The sequence below is a fragment of the Anabrus simplex genome, chromosome 4 (assembly GCF_040414725.1).
Source record: "Anabrus simplex isolate iqAnaSimp1 chromosome 4, ASM4041472v1, whole genome shotgun sequence".
NCBI lineage: Eukaryota > Metazoa > Arthropoda > Insecta > Orthoptera > Tettigoniidae > Anabrus > Anabrus simplex.
Window position 1 is genome coordinate 267,385,364 of NC_090268.1, and position 15,583 is coordinate 267,400,946.

Here is a 15,583-nt window from a genome sequence, read left to right on the forward strand (position 1 = left end):
AGGTTCGTTATCGGTCTGTCGACCACCCAATGCAGAGCATGAAGCCTGCAGAAAGTAGTCATTTTCTCCGTAATATGAAGAGTAAGCGAAATTATGTTCATAAAAGAAGTTGTTTACAATGAAGGGGCGTTTCACATGTAGCCCACGGACTTTACAGGAAATCAACAGTATAAGAGAAAATGGAAGAAAATTGTTGTGGTTTACCTATAAACCGCCATTTTAGTCAGCGATTTTTAAATCATATGCATATATAAACCTTCCTCTGGATGAGTATACTCTATATATGAAGTTTGGCCGAGATCTACCCAGCCGTTTCACCGTGATGGGGGAACAGACGGACAAACAGACAGACGGTCTAACAGACACGAAAGCTAAAACCACTAGTACGGTCTTGAGTTGACCTAAATCGGATAAATATATGAAAAATTGGCAAAACAAACGAAATTACAGACAGTGGAACCACTACAACTTTATATAGATTATGTGTTCGGCAGACTGGAAAGTTTTCAAGTTTACATGTAGATTTTCAAGTCGTTCAAACTTCAAATTGTTGATCCCTTCCCTTGCAGTATTATTCTTTTGGGATTCGGACCATTTTTTGAACCAATGTAAGGCGCCATATGATCTATATTTAAACATATTATATTTTGGTCTCTAAATAAACTTATTTATTTATCGTAAACCAAATCACATAGCCTACCTAAAAATACACAGATTCTTTAAGTAACCCCTCCCCTCCGCAGTCCAGATTATTTAGTCCCACCGAGTACTATACTTTCTCTCATGTCACACATTTGCAAAGAGATGGAACCTCAACCACTGTAATCGGATCTTTAGAAAAAATCTGGAATCTCATACGTCATGGATAACACACGGCCGCACTATTTTAATCTGACTCGCTCGTTCCTTTCTGTTAGACAATGAGCAACTTGAACGCGGTATGCACATCGATGAAGCTTTAAAATTATCAACAAAGTATTCGGTTTATTGGAATTTCAGAACGTACAACATATCCAATGCCGAGAATCAAATGGCTACTGTAGCCCCAACAGAGCACATCTACTGCCCTAGCGTTGGAAGAAGATTTGCAACTCAAAGCTGTGAACACTTATCACTTCTAATACTAAATGACGAGGCTCCGATGCGCTTATCGAAGCTCCCACGGCTCTGTGTAAATAATTGCAGGTTTAACTTTCCCCCGTAATATTGACGTCGATATCATCCTACTTCTCGTATTGTCACGAACCCATTGTGCATCGATTTTGTCTTGAAGATGTGGGAATTTATTTAGAATTAAGAAATAACATGTCTAGCCTTTACTGAAGAGATATTTTATTTCGATAGTGCATATCACGAAGGTCGTATTCTAACATTCTGTCGGTGGTGACCCCGACATGACCATGTTCGATTCCTCTTTATTTTAAAAAAAAGGTGCACATGACTAGTTGAATTACCTATGAAATATTCCTTTATAATTTAATAAACCTGCCTGCTCTCATTTCTTGATAGATACAGTACTTTTGCATCCATCTCTTGGCACAGGCTAGAGCAAAGTGTAGCTTCCACTGACGTCCCAGTCTCATCCATGACTGTGACAATATGGAAGCTGCTGGGGTATGGGTGGTGCTGATTAATGACATTCAGAGCACAACCAGTGTGTCTGAGTGTCCTGAAAGGTGTTGCTCATAGAGTCAGTTGTGCTACAATAGCACTGTCTGGCCCAGTGAGGAAAGCAATGGCAAACTACCTCACACCTCATCTTGCCTAGTACGCCTCATTTGGGCTCTGCCATTGGTTTTTGTGGTTTCCCTATAACTGCATAGCCTTTGGTGATGCTATTTGAGGATCCAACCAGCCTCTGGGCTGATGACCTGACAGACAGACTATTTAATAAACTTAAATATATGACTGGTTTCTAGTTTTATAGGTCCAAATTATCCGTCATACCAAATCCCCAATTTTGACTTCATTGCTTACCGAAGTCTCTACCGTACGGAGTCTGAGATAAACATCTGTTTGATAGCTCAACCAACAAACATATGCATGTAATTGTTTAGATTCTGAAAACGGATAAGTACCGGGAGAGTTAGCCGTGTGGTTAGGGGTGCACGGCTGTTTGTTTGCATCCGGGAGATAGTGAGTTCGAACTCCACTGTCGGCAACCCTGAAGATAGTTTTCCGTGGATTCGTATTTTCACACCAGGAGCACCTTAAACGGCCGCTTCCTTTCCACTCCTAGGCTTTTCCTATCCCATCATCGCCATAAGACGTCGATGCGACGTAAAGCAAATTGTAAAAAGACAAAACAAAGGAAAAGTAAGAGCTCTCCTTCAAAAATTTTAGAGTGTAATTTTTGAAATTTATACAAACCATGGTTTAGTCAATATTTGAAGAATCTTTATATATTCTTTCAGGTATATTTTGTCGTTTCAAGACATATTCCCTTGTGTACTTCGATAATTCAGTACTCAAGTCTTCTTCTTCTTGTTATTATGCAAACAAGCCTGTACTTTAACGAGGTTTTAATAACGCGGGCATACATCGTGATATCCAGTTGCACGTAAAATCCAAACCACAGGGACATACACTTTATTTCAAAAATCCGACATACAGTACAGTACAAACATCAACTGTCTTGCTCAGTGACAATGGCACTGGGCTTCACGCTCATGTGTTAAAAATCTTCAGTTAATCCCAGATATTCCTTGGGTCGCTGGTGCCACCCTCGCTCATATTGATTTTGCTGGGGGTTTCCGCTCGAAAGCCCTTTCTGAACTCATTGACTCATGAAAATTCCAACCCAGGATCCACCGGCATTCAAACTTCAGGCATCCTATTATAAAGCCAGTTGCTAAACAACTACGCTAATGGCCTCAGCCCGTGTCATTTCTTCTTCTCCTTTTCCTACCTCATCTTCTCACCTTTCATTATTATTATTATTATTATTATTATTATTATTATTATTATTATTATTATTATTATTATTATTATTATTATTATTATTATTATTCAGAATAAAGTGCAGATGTTTGTAGCGTTTACTATTCGCGGTATTCGGAACTTTCTTTTCAGGATCTACATTGTTTTTTTTTTGCTAGTTGCTTTACGTCGCACCGACACAGATAAGTCTTATGGCGACGATGGGACAGGAAAGGGCTAGGAGTGTGAAGGAAGCGGCCGTGGTCTTAATTAAGGTACAGCCCCAGCATTTGCCTGGTGTGAAAATGGGAAACCACGGAAACGATTTTCAGGGCTGCCGACAGTGGGGTTCGAACCTACTATCTCTCCCGAATCTACATTTGAACTGCAACAACGTTGTGTTTTACTGGTGCATTTCCAGTTATTGTCTTTGCTCCGAAAGTAGACATGCGACTTGTCTATGCGATAAAAAAAAGGAATCTTCATCGCTTAACATAGTTGCACTAGTCTTTTATGGTTGAAGTTAGACGATGTAGCGTGATTCGCAACAGAAGTAGGTGAACTAGTCCAGTTTCTTTTATTTTAGTCTATTTAATGCGTTGACTGAGACATAAGGTGTGGTCATGCTACTATTTCTTTACTTAAGATTGATTCCCATGCTCATGACAGGTGCGCAATATAATGCCCTTTTAAACAGCCGGTTACGTCATAAAGTGCTTCATACCGTGCAGTGGACGTGTGACGCATGCTTACTTATCTTTTAACTGCCGGCAGCGTCACAGCATCCTACATTCGAAGGCTTAAATGTGCACTATTCGCCAATATCTGGGAAAATTCCTTATACGTTTGGAGAAGTCAGCTGTATCCAGGTCCGAAATAGTGCCATCTTAATTGGAAGTGTTCAGATCGTAGATTCTTAGCACGTATTCCGCGATCTTAATTCTTTTGAGACTCTATATACACAAATGTACAACTCCACTTTTTAATTAGGGCATTCTTTAGATTAGTGGTTAGAGTGCTATCCTGCGAATCCCAAGATCATGGATTCAAACCTGACAGACGTAGTCAGAATTCTGAAGGGCGGACGAAAGTCCCTTCGGCACTTCATGTCGTGCGATGACGGCATGAAAAATATCTCCGGTGATATAATTCGAGTTAACCTGATGAAATGAATTAAAAATCCGTTATAAATCGCCCAACAGAGATCCGGTTTACTCTGCCATCCGGTGGAGTGAAATGGAACATCAAAGTTTACGCTCAGGCAGCCTAAATGGCATTTAATGCCTGCACATGTTATCTGAGCCATGCTATTATTATCTTTTATTATTACAATTTGCTTAACGTCGCACCGACACAGGTCTTATTGCGACGATGTGATAGGAAAGAGCTAGAAGTGGGAAGGAAGCGACCGTGGCTGTAATTAAGGTACCGCCCTAGCATTTGCCTAGTGAGTTCTCTTAGCCTCTGTCACCTCAATTCTCCAAGTTCCTACCTACGCGTGGTGCCCCTGTTAAGCCGAGCAACTCAGTGGAAGGTTGGGTACCCAACCCCAGCGGGAAACTGAGTCGGTGAGCAGACAGGATTTGGAGGTCAGTGGAAGGCAACGGGAAACCACAACTGAAATTATCCCAAGAACACCCCATGGCTTTAATCAAATTAAAATGTTCCTGAGTTTCAAGTTCTCCGTTCGGATCTCCGGGGGGAACTAGGTTGAGAGAAGCCTCAAGAAGAGTGCAATGTTGCAAGGAACAGTACTGTTTAGTAACATGGAATGTGAGATCCATGTACCAAGGAAAATTGGACTTAGTCAAAAGAGAAATGGAGAGAATTGGCATCGACATATTTGGATTGAGAGAAATGAGATGGTCCGGAATGGGAGAGTTTATTTCGGATGACTACACGGTATACTTTTCTGGACAACAACAGTAATGGTGTAACCTTCATAGTCAGTAACAGAGTAGGTAAAACTGTAATGAGTTGCAACTATAAAAATGATAGAATGATGTCAATGAGATTTCAAGGTCAACCTCTCAATGTCACAGTCATTCAAGTTTATGCACCAACCACTGATGCTGAAGAGGATGTTGTTGATCAGTACTATGAAAATTTACAAGAATCACTGCGGTCGACACCAAAAAAGGATGTCGTTTTCATAGTTGGAGACTGGAATGCCAAAGTGGGAAACCAAATTGTAGATGGTGTAGCAGGGAAATTTGGTCTTGGTACAACAAATGAAGCAGGGCAGAGACTCCTAGATTTCTGCCAAGACAATTCACTAGTTATTACCAACACACTATTCCAGCTACCCAAACGACATCTATACACTTGGACTTCACCAGACGGCCAATACCGGAATCAAATTGATTACATAATTTGTAATAGTAGATGGAAGAGTGCTATTCAATCAACTACAACAAGACCAGGAGCTGATTGCGGATCAGATCGTGAACTTTTAATTGCAAACTTCCGGTTGAAGTTGAGGAAAACAGCTAAAGCCACCTCATCGTACAGATATGACCTTGGAAGAATTCCTTGTGATTATCCAGTAGAAATCAGGAACAGATTTAATGCATTACAGGTAGAAGACAAAAGCCCTGAAGAGCTATGAACAGAAGTATCCTCTGCCGTCAAGGAGGCAGCAGAAAAAAACATTCCCAAGAAAAGGAATAACAAGAAGGCCAAATGGTTATCGGGCGAGGAACTCCAATTGCAGAAGAACGAAGGAAAGCAAAAATCAAAGGGGATAGATCAGCAATGATTGAATTAAATGCAGAGTTTCTAAAATTAGCTAGAAGAGATAAGAATATTTTCCTTAATGTTCAATGCAAAGAAGTTGAAGAAAATATTAGAATGGGGAAGATGAGGTATCTCTATAAGAAAATTAGGTAGGCTACATCAAAGGAATGTTCCAGGCAAAAATTGGAATGGTAAAAGGTAAAAATGGTAAAGATCTAACAGAAGCAGAGGACGTTAAGGAAAGATGGATGGAATATGTAGGAGATATGTATAAGAAAGAACCGTGTATTGTTGATAAAGAAATTCATGTGCCCTTAGAACCAGAACCAGATATTTTAGAAAGTGATGTCAAATGGGCACTAGAGAATACTGCTAAAACAAAGCAAGTGGACATGATGGAATTCCAGTAGAAATGTTCCAAGTAATTGGAGACAGTGTAGTGAAAGTTTTGCATTCCATATGTTAGCAAATGTGGAAAACCCAACAGTGGCCAAAAGACTGGAAAAGTTTAGTATTAATTCCAATTCCAAAGAAAGGAAATTATAAAGAATGCTCGAATCACCGAACAATTGCACTTATCTCACATGCTAGCAAAGTCATGCTTAAAACCTTACAAAATAGACTTCGCCAGTATGTAGACCGAGAGCTACCTGAAAAACAAGCTGGATTTCGTAAAGGAAGAGGGCCCACAGATCAAATCTCCAACATCCGATGGATAATGGAGAAGGCAAGAGAATTCCAGAAAGATGTGTATCTCTGCTTTATTGATTATGCTAAAGCCTTTGACTGTGCCGATCATAATGAATTATGGAAGGTACTAAAACACATGGGAGTACCAGATCACATCATTAACCTCATACGGATCTTATACTCTGACCAAGAAGCTACGGTGAGAACCATATATCGAACAACTAAATGGGTCAAGATTCAGAAAGGAGTACGGTAAGGCTGTGTATTGTCACCTTACCTCTTCAATCTGTATGCGGAGCACATTATGAGGAATGTGGGGTTAGATGAAAAAGAAAGAGGAATCAAAATAGCTGGGTTAAATATAAACAACCTGAGATATGGAGATGATACTATCCTCATGGTAGAAAATGAAGAAGACTTAAAAACCCTCTTACTGAAAGTGAAAGAAGAAAGTTCAAAGGCTGGACTAATGTTGAATGTCAATAAAACAAAAATTATGGCAATTACATCTGTCAATTCATGGCATGCAGGAGGAGAAAAAATGGAGGTAGTCTCCGTTTTCAACTATCTTGGCTCACAGATTTCTGCTGATGGTGTCTGCAGCCATGAAATCAAAAAACGATTGCTACTTGGTAGAAAGGAAATGACCAATCTTACGGAGTGGAGACATAACCTTAACAACAAAGATCCGTATAGTAAGGGTTATGGTTTTTGGAGGAAAATCCTTAGAATCCCATGGACTGCGAAGAAAACAAATAGGTCAGTTTTACAGCAAATAAAACCCGAGTGTTCCTTGGATGGCCTAATCCTGAAACAAAAACTAAGCTACTTTGGACACATCATGAGAAGACACAATTCATTAGAAAAGACCTTAATTCTGGGGAAGATCGAAGGCACAAGGAGAAGAGGGCGGCAAAGAATGAGATGGATTGATGGCATCACAGACGTACTAAATTCCAGCTTGGAAAATGTTCGGGAGGCAGTGCAGGACAGAAGAAATTGGCGTATTTTAGTTCATGGGGTCACGGAGAGTCGGAATCGAATAAACGAATAGGGAGAGAGAGAAAGAGAAAGCATTTGCCTGGTGAAAAATGGGAAACCACGGAAAGCCATCTTCAGAGCAGCCGGTAGTGGGGTTCGAACACACAATCTCCTTAATGCAAGCTGATAGCTTACAAGGAGCTAAACTGCGTGGCAATTTGCTCGGTATTATCATCATGAATTCTTAATTCATTCACCGCGGGCTGATAATATTACGTGAGATTTCTCTACAGAAACATATTTGTGAGGACCCGAGTTCATGAAATCTACACCAGTGGCAGCTTACACTAGAAGAAGGCCATGCCGGAGGACATTTAATTCTTCTTCAGGGCTGGACGGTGTTGTTTTTTTCTGTACACTTCGTTCAGTTTGCCGACGTATCGAATACATTTCTAGTCGATCGCCTAGTCGATTAGCGCCTGGGAAACTGATTACCTCGGATCCAGTAGTGGTGTTTCAGTTGCCTTGAAAAAGAATGCTGCAGTGGATTAGCAACATCGGCAAACTGTACGGAATGTAGGTACAAGAAACAACAACACGGTCCGACCAGGAAAAACAACTAAATGACCCTACATACCGTGGAAGATTCACATCTAAGATGTTAGAGGAAATATTCATAAATAATAAGATGGTGGACAGACAGAAGGTCCACGAACCTACTACGATGGCGTAGCAGGGGGAGAGGTGAAACTCCCACGTGGCGCGTCCCAGGTGGCGGATAGGGGGGTCCTAACCGGCTTGCCGGCGGACTTGAGGGAAATAAAATACCTCTCGCGGACCAAACACACTACCCCCTGTGGGTGGGGGACGCACATGTAGAATACACCCGCGGTATCCCCTGCCTGTCGTAAGAGGCGACTAAAAGGGGCGACCAAGGGCTGACTAAATTAGAACCATGCAACTAATTTTGAATCGTACCATCACGGGGGAACACCATAGGTTGCCTGTACTTGCGAGTAGTACCACTAAATTCGGTACGAAATAGGTTTGTGATTAGTAGCAGTAAAAGCCTGGCCTGGTGGATTCCAGTACCCGTGCGTCGTACCCATGTGTGCAACACCGCGGGTCTGGGCGTAGCCTGTGAGTTGTACCACTATATGAGCAGCACCGTGGGTCTGCGTTGCCTGTGATTAGTACCCACTGTGTGAGGAACACCACGGGAATACCGGCGCCCGTGTTTAGTACACCTAGGTGGGGAACCTTCTCGGTTTGCGTTGACTCTGAGTTGGGCCATTGTGTGAGACACACTATAGGTCTGCGTTACTTGTACGTACTGCAATACTTGTGAGTAGTACCATCTTTTGTGGAACACCGTGAGTCTTCGCTACTTCTGATTAATACCCCAACATGACACATACCATGGTTCTATTTTACTCGTGACATGTACCATTCTGTGGGGCCTTAGACGTGGATTTTTCACCCCCTTTAGACACCAAGCATCATTGTGCTTTATAAGTGGTTCCTTGGTCGGTAATAATGTTATTTTCGATCTGTATTGAGTCCGATCCACTGGTTTTTGTTTGTTTGTTTTGTTTTGTGTTTTGTTGAGTTCCTGTCCATCCATTCATTCTTCATGCCATATTTTATTTTTATTTTGGTCTGTGGATGCCTTTGCAATTTTTGTTCTTTCATTTCGTACCATTAGGGGCCGATGACCTCGATGTTAGGCCCCTTCAAACAACAAGCATCAATCAATCAATCAATCAATCAATCAATCAATCAATCAATCAATCAATCAATCAATCAATCAATCAATCAATCAATCAATCAATCAATCAATCAATCAATCAATCAATCAATCAATCAATCAATCAATCAATCAATCAATCAATCAATCAATCAATCAATCAATCAATCAATCAATCAATCAGACAGAAGGTAACTTCGGGCGAACTTACTTCTTGATGCTTTGGTTATCATGCCTTTCAAATATATTTTATAACCCTCTCCTCCTTGACGGCAGCAATCAGTACATAGTTTTATCATTAATACATCCAAAAAAATATCGTAATTCAGTATAGATATTATGGTACATGTATATACAGGGTGGTAGGACACGACGTAGACGAGGTATATGAAAGTTATAGGGTTAGTTATACTGATAAATAATTTTTAAAAATGATGTCTTACCCAGTTGTCATTTTACCAGCGGCTGAAGTTAACCAATCACATCGCTTCATGATCGAATTCAAATTGACTTTGCGACGCAGGTCTCCCAAATCTGCACGTAGCTTCAGTGCCGCTTGAGAGCCATGCGGCGAAACCAGCGTCAAGCACCAACCCACCGTGGGTTTCACTCAGTGTCACCGCAGCGTACTTGCTATGGCGCAATCCTGCCATCTCAAGGGTCCGTGTTCAAGTCTCTCCTCTGGCGAAGCATTTTCTTCCATTGGTGCTCTCAAGCTGGTCTTAAGTCACGTGCAGATTCATTAACACAGGCTCGCGAAGCGCATTTTAATTCACCCGCGAAGAGATATGACTGAACAATTTCTGCACCTAATGAAATAAGATCGGAACGAGTTAACGAATTTTTTTTCGAATTATTTATCAGTATGGCCAACCCTATAACGCTCATACACCCGGTTCACGTGGCTTCTGACCACCTTGTATATACAGCATCCATCAAAATTATCATAGTAACCTCTTCTATCTCTGGAGTTATTTGAATTAGGGAAAGAAGTAAAAGAATTTTGGTTTCACTTTGTCTGGACTTGAGTTTTGAAGAGGTTATGGATTTAAAATCGCAGTAAGGATGTAAATCATGTCGAAGACCTCACATTTACTTTTTACATATTAACCTGCTGAAAGAATATTAAAATCCAGGAAGAGCCTCTTCATGTCTTCATAGAAGACTGGGTGGAATGAAAAGAATATTTTACGGTTACAAGGGAAATAGATGATCTGTAAATTCGTGGACAAATTACAGGTTGAAGATACAACATCCAGGCAGATCTTACTTATGTGGAACCTCTCTATCGTCACAGGTTTAAGCGACTGTGGTGAACTGCAGATACCCCAACATCTGTTCTTCTGCACATTGTATCCATCCAGCTGCACGATGCAGAATTTTATATACCTGCACCAAATGCTTTTGAGGTGGCTAAATTTTTGGCGGGCTCTGCATGGTATCGGCAATTGTACACATATTTTGCTTTAGATTATGTATTTAATTTCAAATCCTACTGGCGTTCAGTTTCTAATACTTCTGCTATGGATTATTTAATTAAGAAAAATGAAAGAAAGAAACCAGTGAGTGTTCAATGAATTGAACACCTCTTAATATCACGTAATGTTTTCAAATTTATATGGTAACCTATAGATTGGACGGTTCACAAGGCATTAGGCGTAAATCATTTTAAAATTTTAGTAAGCGATAGGTCTCAAGTCATCACCTTGCCAGTTTAAAATAAGAAACAGTGTAATTCCTTAACGTCTCATCAACTGCTACAAATTTTAAGAAACGTCGGAGTAGGAAATGAAATGAAATGAAATGGCGAATGGCTTTTACTGCCGGGAGTGTCCGATGACATGTTCGGCTCGCCAGGTGCAGGTCTTTTGATTTGACACCCGTAGGCGACCTGCGCGTCGTGATGAGGATGAAACGATGAAGACAACACATACACCCAGCCGCCGTGCCAGCGAAATTAACCAATGATGGTTAAAATTCCCGACCCTGCCGGGAATCGAACCCGGGACCGCAGTAACCAAAGGCCAGCACTCTAACCATTTAGCCATGGAGCCGGACGTCGGAGTAGGAATTTCGTTGCATAGGAATCACTTACCGTGTCAGATGTTTATGACATGGAAGAGTTAATTGCATTTAAACTCCCCAAATACCATCAAATTGGATAGCATTGCACTTCCTATCTCGGGAATAGAACTTCACCTATGTCTTTTCGAAATAGTCTCCCCTATAAAAGGTACCAAGACGAAATTATGGAAGTTTGCGCTATATGATTCTTTAGAGATGGCACCAAACTCTTTCTTGGTTCAGCTTTTTCTGTACTTTCGAATCGGTGACCATTTCATGTCTTTACTTTTATAACTGCAATATTCATGAAATGGATGCATACATGTCACTGGAATAATACAGCTGATCTTCACTGCCAAATGCAATAAGCTGATTTTAGAAATATTCGTGCGCTAGTCATCAAGGCGAAAATATTTTAATCTATATTTTGTTTCAAACAATAAAAACCATCACTCAAAGCTAACTGAACAGTTAGTTAATACAAAACTATTAAAATACTCCAGTGGGAAACATACAGTATAACAAAAAGACACAGTCAAAGACAAAGTCACCTCCGAACTGGCCATGAAGGCCCTTGGAGGAGTGGAAGGTAAAGGCTTCCACCATTGTTAACCTCGGCACGTGATGGGGTAGAGTGGTTAGCTCTACGCCCGGGTGTAGGCTGAGCGAACCTCAGGGCCATATGCACCTCCGGAAGTGGAAATCTCGTTTCATAAATTTTACGACTTCTTGACGGGGATTCGAACCCACGTCCTTCCGGGCGAAACGAGCACGCCTTTACCGCCTCGGCCAGGCAGCCCCTACATACAGTATAACCCCGATTAGATACCATGTCCGGATTACAGATGACTGATAAATATTGTTCTAAGTAGAAACTACAGTTCAAGGTTATTTCTAAAGTTGGTAATAGTAAAGGATTTACTATCATCTTATTAATAGAAGAGTGAACACATTCATGAAATTAACTAAGTTGCGCAGTGCTTACACCAAAAGTATTCATGCAATGTGAAATAGGATTGCGTAAGAAAGTACCGTACCGCTAATAGATGTGTCCAAATGTGGTCCGGTGAAACCACCCAGGAAGTTAGCTCCACATGTCAAGGCAGATATAATCGCGAGCTGGCAAGAATTTCACTTCCTGATCTGACTGGACAAAGTATCCAGAACGCTCTTCTTCTATCGATATAAAGTTGATCTGTTCTTTAGCTCACTTCTACACTGGAATATCAACAATGACCTAATTACTTCAGAAGAAAATGGTTTCACTATTATAACAATCATCTATCCAAATAAGAAGAAGGGGTATTATTAAAATGCATTGCACTTTATGCTATACAGAATAAATGTGTTGAGAGGCTGACCAAAAGTTCGTTCAATCCTCTAGACGTACAATAGTATATTACGTTGTTGGAGGACAAATACAATACCCAAACTATTGGTAACAAGACATACTGAGCCAGAAGAGGTCCATAGTAAAACAATTAGTTCCATTCTCTCTGGCATTGTACACAACACTGGTTAAATAAAGTGCGTATTAACTCACAATGTTGTGTGAAAAATTATCACAGCCTAAAGCTTCCGTAGCGTAATGGGCAGCACAATAATCTGCCGTCCGCGGTGGCGCGGATTCGATTTCCGATACTGCCAGAGATTTAATAATGGCAGAAGGGTTGGTACGTGATTAAAATGGTACACGCAGCTTACCTCTATTGGGGTTTGCCTGAAAAGAGCTGCACGATCTCGGGACGAGGACACAAGTTTACTACTTATCAGACAAATTACCCAGGACTATGGTCACGTATAAACACCATACATTTACTGATGTTTTAGGTGGCATAAGGGGGATGTCTCAACTACTACGCTCAAAAATGCTCAAAAATGGTAATTTTTAATGTTTATACCCCAATGATTTGCCCTTGCCGGTGAGGCATAGTGTTTACAGTGACTATGTTTTCTATTATGGGCTAGAACAAATTTGTTACGTTCACTTACTTGTCTCCGTGTCATCCTTGGCTTTGATAATGTAATACTTCCTTACGAAGCCAGTTCCTGTTATGAATGGTGTCAAAATGTCGCTCATTGGGTCGGTTGGTGGCTCCTAGGCTTTGACAGCTGGTAGTGGAGCTAATGGAGATCAAACCAGCCTTCGGGCTGAATACTCAACAAATAAACCTCTATTATACGCATATGTATTGAAATGAAGAGAGACAAATAATGAAAAAAAAAACCTTCTTTGCAAAAGTTATAAACTGCGATGAAAAGTGTTCTTTGAACACTCAGTATACGACGCTATTGCAAAACATTCCATAGTTTCAAAGTGGTCCAGGGTCGTACATCAAAACAGACACGTGGTAATTTAAGGATCTTAATAAGGAGTATTTTCACCCCTCGCATGAATAACAGCTTCACAACGCATTTTGCTAAGGCGCCACATGTTCAGATGGGACAAACGTCCTGACCCCCGTCTTCATCTCCAAGGGCGTGTAGTGTTTGGGAGGGTGGTAGATTTCTCGCTCTTTTGCTTCCCTCCAGTTGGTACCAGACTTGTTCGATCGGATACAGTTCGGAACTTCTGGATGGCCACTCCATTCGTTGAATCTCCGAACGATGTTAGCATCATGCGCTCTAGCATTATCGTGCATGAATATTGAACTTTATTCCGAGTTGCCTCACGAGAGGGACCACATGTGGCACTAAGATCTCCTCAATTTACCGTCAAGCGAAATATCAGTAGATCGATTTTCGGTTCAAGACGTATACCTGTCCTCACCATAACAAATGTCCGACTCGTTGGCTGAATGGTCAGCGTACTGGCCTTCGGTTCAGAGGGTGCCGAGTTCGATTCCCAACCGGGTTGGGGATTTTAACCTTCATTGGTTAATTCCAATGGCCCGGGAGCTGGGTGTTTGTGCTGTCCCCAACATTCCTGCAACTCACACACCACACATAACACTATCCTCCACCACAATAACACGTTACCTACACATGGCAGATGCCGCCCACCCTCATCGGAGGGTCTGCCTTACAAGGACTGGAAATAGCCACACGAAATTAAAAAAAATTACCACAAGAAATCCAGTAGTAGATTAGCAAAATTCCAGTTCCTGCATCGTGGAAACCTTTCTACAGATATCGAATTGTATTCTGACCAACCCCTACCATTCTGCTTACGTACCACTCAGATGAAATTGTATCCCACGTCTTTTCCATACTCAGAGACCGCCTTCTAAATGATAATAACGTGAAAAGGGATTCATCTGAGAATAGCACAGTATTTTATCTCTAACAAACTGCAGTCTCCTGCCAATATATCTCTGTTCAGTGCAGGTACTTGAGTGAGTCGATGGGATCTTAAACTGGCCTCTAGAAGCCTGTGTCCGACTATTTGGTCACTATGTTGTACTCAAGAATCCTGCTGTAAGTCCACATGCAGTCCTCGTGCTGTAACATGGCGGTTCCTGGTCTGGGATTGTTTCCTTTTGGTAGTTCATACCAGAACACTTGGCAAAATTTCCAGTACCTGTCTCATGAAAACGTTTCCACAGATGCCGAAATGTATTCTGAGCACGCCACGAATAAATAGCATTACAAAACCTACTATACTTACAGCGTACCTCTGCGAGTAGCCTTCTCGAAGAAGTGTAAGTGCGCGAGTGGCTTCATTCGACACCTGTTTCACCCGTTACATACATCGGTCCACACGATCAGCTATAACTTCTAAATACAGTGGAACCTTGGATTGCGAGCATAATTCTTTCCGGCAACATGCTTGTAATCCAAAGCGCTCGTATATCAAAGCAAGTTTTCCCATAAGAAAAAATTGAAACGCGGATGATTCGTCCACAACACAAAAATATTTATTCGCATACCATTTCTAAAACAAAATATAACGTAAAGCAAATTAAAGTGCACTTTTCCTTACAATAGAGTCATTGTTGGTGTGAGGGAGACGAGTGATGACATGAGAAGAGTTACTGAGTAGCACGAATTTCACTAACGGAATCACTGCTATCTGTTGTCTCACTGGAATTGTTTTCTTTTCGTGCAGCTTTAACGAGGAACCTGTCCAATGACTGTTGCTTTTGCCTGTTTTTGAGGATTTCACGAAAATGTGACATTGCATTGTCATTGAACTGATTCATCGTTCGCACTGCTACGGCCTTATTCGGGTGGTGTTTTTCTACAAAATTTTGCACCGTTTCCCATATTTTTCACTTCTCCCGAATCTCAGTTGAAGTGAGAGGTTCCTTTGACTTTTCCTCCTCTTCTTCCCCGGACGAGATCTCAATAACCTCCTCCCTTTGTTCGCGATGCAGGTCCATCAGTTCTTTGGTGGTCAGTTTCTGGCTATGTTCTTCCACCAGCTCTTGAATGTTCACGTCATTCACCCCCAGACCCATAGTCTCCCATAAGGACACAATTTCATCGACAATCGGCGGCTCATTG